Here is a 6,093-nt window from a genome sequence, read left to right as displayed (position 1 = left end):
AGCTGACTACGGGCGAAAGGCGGGGTACACCCTGGACAAGTCGCCAGGTCATCACAGGGCTGACACATAGACACAGACAACCATTCACACTCACATTCACACCTACGGTCAATTTAGAGTCACGAGTTAACCTAACCTGCATGTCTTTGGACTGTGGGGGAAACCGGAGCACCCGGAGGAAACCCACGCGGACACGGGGAGAACATACAAACTCCACACAGAAAGGCCCTCGCCGGCCACGGGGCTCGAACCCGGACCTTCTTGCTGTGAGGCGACAGCACTAACCACGACACCACCGTGCCGCAACATCTCATCTCATCTCGTTATCTGTAGCCGCTTTATCCTTCTACAGGGTCGCAGCCAAGCTGGAGCCTATCCCAGCTGACTACGGGCGAAAGGCGGGGTACACCCTGGACAAGTCGCCAGGTCATCACAGGGCTGACACACAGACAACCATTCACACTCACATTCACACCTACGGTCAATTTAGAGTCACCAGTTAACCTAACCTGCATGTCTTTGGACTGTGGGGGAAACCGGAGCACCCGGAGGAAACCCACGCGGACACGGGGAGAACATGCAAACTCCGCACAGAAAGGCCCTCGCTGGCCACGGGGCTCGAACCCAGAACCTTCTTGCTGTGAGGCGACAGCACTAACCACTACACCACCGCCTTGTTACAGCAACATATAAAGGAATATTATATTTACACAGGTTTGATGATGGATTTATACTCTTTAGTTGCACATTTCTGTTATGTAGACTATTGTTTATTTGTGTGACGTTACCAAATTTGACATTTTTTCAAGAATTCATAGCTTTTATGTTCATTTTATTTCCTGTCAGATTAGCTCATAAGTTTAGCATTAACCTAACACCAGCTGTCACGTTTATCGTGTTTCTTTTATGTATTATATGTTTATATTTCAATACTCAGTTATAAGGTGAACAAAAATATTATCGTTAATAAATATAATTTTTATGTTTTTTTAAATTTATTATTTGTCATTTAATGTTAATCAAATGGCCAACAGGGAGCAGTGTTTTACTTCAGAATCAGGCTTCCGGGTTTTGTGAGGCATTTTTGGAGGCAACCAATAGAAATGCACGGATTACATTGACGGACAGAAAGAGCACCCAGTAATATTTGTGTGTTTGAAACCCTTCGCGAACAGCCCAGCCAATCATGATGAAGGGGTGGGGCGTTTTCAGGAGCTGTGGAGAAGCAGAGCCCAGTTCCAGTTGTTGGGTTTTTCAGATTGGGGATTTTCGGTTTTAAAACATTTCTAGGGAATTTCAGTTGCGGATTTTTTTTTCCTTACGACTGATTTCTGTTGATTAATTTCGTCTCGACAGCAGAAGGTATGTAGTGTCCGGCTGAATTCCCCTCAGTGTGGTCGGATTTCACTCCTGCAGCAGCTTTGACAAGCAGATCGTGCTGTGCTGTGTTGATGCAGCAAACTGGCTGAATTTATTTGCTTGTTTTTGTTTGTAAAATGTGATTTTTTTAAACAAATCTCAAACAGGTGCCGTTTGTGTGATTAAAGGTCGTTACGGATCTATTTCAGATTTTGTTACTGCATTTCAGATGATGCGTTTAACGTTAGCGTCCTTTGGGGAAAAAGTCATGGGCGGAGTCTTAAATGGCTGCCTGATGTGTGTGTAAGTGCACTACTTAGTGAGCGCAGTAATGGCGTTCTGCACCCTATGTAGTGTGATTCCGCGTCGTTTGAGACGCAACTCACAGAAAGACATGATCGTTAATGATGTTTCTTTCTTTCTTTCTACAAAAATATAATATATCGAAATATTAATATCAGAAGGATTAAGTACCTTTTAAAAGTAAAATCTAAATTTTACACCGACCTAAACCTACACTTTGAAGTTTAATGACTTAAATTTTTAAATATTGTATTTGATTTCAATAGAAATTGAAATTAAATAAAATATTTGGATGGATAGAAATTTATAGAATATTATGATTGTGATCTAAAAAAAAAGTATTAAATGAGCTACATAACTTTTTTTTTTTTTTTTTTTAGATCTTCCAATGTGTTTTCAGGAGCAGATTAGATTAGATAAAACTTTATTGATCCCTTTGGGAGGGTTCCCTCAGGGAAATTAAGAACTTTATTTCTAAGTCACTGAGCTAATTTATTTAGAATTAAACCATAATTTAAGTTCGTTATTAAATCTAGGGTTCATGTGCAGCTCTGGAAAAGTTTGGGAATGCCATGAAAAAAATTCCCAAATCATGGACGATTTTGTTCCTGAAGTACTCAGGTTCTTTCGAGGTTCTCTTATTCACATCAATGTATTTATTTGTTTGTTTTATTTATTTAACAACATTTTAACAAGCAGACATATATGTGGTGATACTGTAACTCTGTGATGTTGGGGATTGATTAGATTAACGAGCGCTCGTATAGGTGGTGATACTGTAACTCTGTGATGTTGGGGATTGATTAGATTAACGAGCGCTCGTATAGGTGGTGATACTGTAACTCTGTGATGGGGATTGATTAGATTAACGAGCTCTCGTACAGGTGGTGATACTGTAACTGTGATGTTGGGGATAGATTAGATTAACGAGCTCTCGTACAGGTGGTGAATACTGTAACTGTGATGTTGGGGATAGATTAGATTAACGAGCTCTCGTACAGGTGGTGAATACTGTAACTGTGATGTTGGGGATTGATTAGATTAACGAGCTCTCGTACAGGTGGTGATACTGTAACTCTGTGATGATGGGGATTGATTAGATTAACGAGCTCTCGTACAGGTGGTGATACTGTAACTCTGTGATGTTGGGGATTGATTAGATTAACGAGCTCTCGTATAGGTGGTGATACTGTAACTCTGATGTTGGGGATTGATTAGATTAACGAGCTCTCATAGGTGGTGGTACTGTAACTCTGATGTTGGGGATTGATTATATTAATGAGCTCTCGTATAGGTGGTAATACTGTAACTCTGTGATGTTGAGGGTTGATTACATTGACGTGCGCTCATATAGGTGGTGATACTGTAACTTTGTAATGTTGGGGATTGATTAAATTAATGAGTGCTCATATAGGTGGTGATACTGTAACTGTGATGTTGGGGGTTGATTAGATTAACAAGCGCTCATATAGGTGGTGATACTGTAACTCTGTGATGTTGGGGATTGATTAGATTGACGTGCGGTCATATAGGTGGTGATACTGTAACTCTGTGATGTTGGGGTTTGATTAGATTAATGAGCTGTCGTATAGGTAATGGTACTGTAACTATGTGACATTGGGGATTGATTAGATTAGTGTTCATATAGGTGGTGATACTGTAACTATGGTGGGGGTTGATTAGATTAACGAGCGCTCGTATTGGTGATACTGTAACTCTGTGATGTTGGGGTTTGATTAGATTAATAAGCACTTGTATAGGTGATGGTACTGTGACTGACGTTGGGGATTGATTATATTAACGAGTGCTCATATATGTGGTGACACTGTAACTCTGACATTGGGGATTGATTAGATTAACAGACACTTGTATAGGTGGTGATACTGTAACTCTGATGTTGGGGATTGATTAGATTAATGAGCACTCACACATGCGGTAGTACTGTAACTCTTATGTTGGGGATTGATTACATTAACAATTTCTCATATGGGTGGTGATACTGTAACTGAGGTTGGGGATTGATTAGATTAACGAGTGCTCGTACAGGTGGTCATACTGTAACTGTGGTGTTGGGGATTAGATTGATGATTGCTTGTACAGGTAGTGATACTGTAACTCTGGTGTCAGGGATTGATTAGATTAACGAGCGCGTGTACAGGTGATGGTACTGTAACTCTGTGATGTTGGGGTTTGATTAGATTAACAAGCCCTCGTACATGTGGTGATACTGTAACTCTGTGATGTTGGGGTTTGATTAGATTAACACGCACTCGTACAGGTGGTGATACTGTAACTCTGTGATGTTGGGGATTGATTGGATTAACGAGCGCTCATACGGGTGGTGATACTGTGACTCTGTTGTGTTGGGGATTTATTGGATTAATGAGTGCTCATACAGGTGTTAATACTGTAACTCTGTGGTGTCTTGGGTTGATTGGATTAACGAGTGCTCGTACAGGTGGTGATACTGTAACTCTGGTGTCGGGGGTTGATTAGATTAACGAGTGCTCGTACAGGTGGTGATACTGTAACTGTGTTGTGTTGGGGATTGATTGGATTAACGAGCGCTCATACAGGTGGTGATACTGTAACTCTGTGGTGTCTTGGGTTGATTGGATTAACGAGTGCTCGTGCAGGTGGTGATACTGTAACTCTGTGGTGTCGGGGGTTGATTAGATTAACGAGTGCTTGTGCAGGTGGTGATACTGTAACTCTGTGGTGTCGGGGGTTGATTAGATTAACGAGTGCTCGTACAGGTGGTGATACTGTAACTCTGTGGTGTCTTGGGTTGGTTGGATTAACGAGCGCTTGTACAGGTGGTGATACTGTAACTCTGTGGTGTCGGGGGTTGATTGGCTTAACGAGCGCTCGTACAGGTGGTGATACTGTAACTCTGTGGTGTCGGGGGTTGATTAGATTAATGAGTGCTCGTACAGGCGGTGATGCTGTAACTCTGGTGTCGGGGGTTGATTGGATTAACGAGTGCTCATACAGGCAGTGATACTGTAACTCTGTCGTGTCGGGGGTTGATTGGATTAACGAGCGCTCGTACAGGCGGTGATACTGTAACTCTGTGGTGTCGGGGGTTGATTGGATTAACGAGCACTCATACAGGTGGTGATACTGTAACTGTGGTGTCTTGGGTTGATTGGATTAACGAGTGCTCGTACAGGTGTTGATACTGTAACTCTGTGGTGTCTTGGGTTGATTGGATTAATGAGTGCTCGTACAGGTGGTGATACTGTAACTCTGGTGTCAGGGGTTGATTAGATTAACGAGTGCTCGTACAGGTGGTGATACTGTAACTGTGTTGTGTTGGGGATTGATTGGATTAACGAGCGCTCATACAGGTGGTGATACTGTAACTCTGGTGTCTTGGGTTGATTGGATTAAAGAGTGCTCGTGCAGGTGGTGATACTGTAACTCTGTGGTGTCGGGGGTTGATTAGATTAACGAGTGCTTGTGCAGGTGGTGATACTGTAACTCTGTGGTGTCGGGGGTTGATTGGATTAACGAGTGCTCGTACAGGTGGTGATACTGTAACTCTGTGGTGTCTTGGGTTGATTGGATTAACGAGTGCTCGTACAGGTGGTGATACTGTAACTCTGGTGTCGGGGGTTGATTAGATTAACGAGTGCTCGTACAGGTGGTGATACTGTAACTGTGTTGTGTTGGGGATTGATTGGATTAACGAGCGCTCGTATAGGTGGTGATACTGTAACTGTGGTGTCTTGGGTTGATTGGATTAATGAGTGCTTGTGCAGGTGGTGATACTGTAACTCTGTGGTGTCGGGGGTTGATTAGATTAACGAGCGCTCGTACAGGTGGTGATACTGTAACTCTGTGGTGTAGGGGTTGATTAGATTAACGAGCGCTCGTACAGGTGATACTGTAACTCTGTGGTTTTGGGGGTTGATTAGATTAACGAGCGCTCGTACAGGTGATACTGTAACTCTGGTGTCGGGGATTGATTTGATTAACGAGTGCTCGTACAGGTGATACTGCAACTGTGGTGTTGGGGTTTGATTTGATTAACGAGTGCTCATTCAGGTGATACTGCAACTGTGGTGTTGGGGTTTGATTAGATTAACGAGCACTTGTGCAGGTGATCTCTCTCTCTGTATGTATATATATGTGTGTGTGTGTGTGTTAAGTCAGGACAGGGTTAATTGTGGTGTTGGAGTCGGCTGATGTGCTGCTCTTTTCTGTCCTCTGACCCTTTCCAGCATGGGACTAGAACTCGAGCTTCCTCTTTCTCCTGTGAAATGGGTCACATTGCACATCCAACAGGTTGAACCACCAGGGTACATGTCGTGTCACATTTACCCTTGTGATGAAATACCCAACATGCGTCTTTTACCAAGGTGAAGGTGCTGGGGTGTAATCCCAACAACAGGAAGTACAGGTTTCACACCAAATCATTCATCCGTT

The 6,093-nt window shown here is 42.9% G+C and overlaps 1 protein-coding gene across 14 annotated transcripts in view; it reads left to right on the top strand.

Moving 5' to 3' along the window:
* The first annotated feature begins 1,206 nt into the window (after nucleotides 1-1,206).
* The window catches only part of epb41l2 (erythrocyte membrane protein band 4.1 like 2), a 101,242-nt gene continuing 96,355 nt past the window's right edge, over nucleotides 1,207-6,093 (top strand). For all 14 annotated transcript variants that reach the window (XM_060913745.1, XM_060913743.1, XM_060913737.1 and 11 more), the window contains exon 1: nucleotides 1,207-1,362. The gene's annotated coding sequence lies outside the window, so the exon portion shown is untranslated. The remainder of the gene's footprint in view (nucleotides 1,363-6,093) is intronic.

Source organism: Neoarius graeffei, chromosome 2 (assembly GCF_027579695.1).
Source record: "Neoarius graeffei isolate fNeoGra1 chromosome 2, fNeoGra1.pri, whole genome shotgun sequence".
Taxonomy (NCBI): domain Eukaryota; kingdom Metazoa; phylum Chordata; class Actinopteri; order Siluriformes; family Ariidae; genus Neoarius; species Neoarius graeffei.
This window is presented reverse-complemented; position numbering and strand designations above follow the sequence as displayed.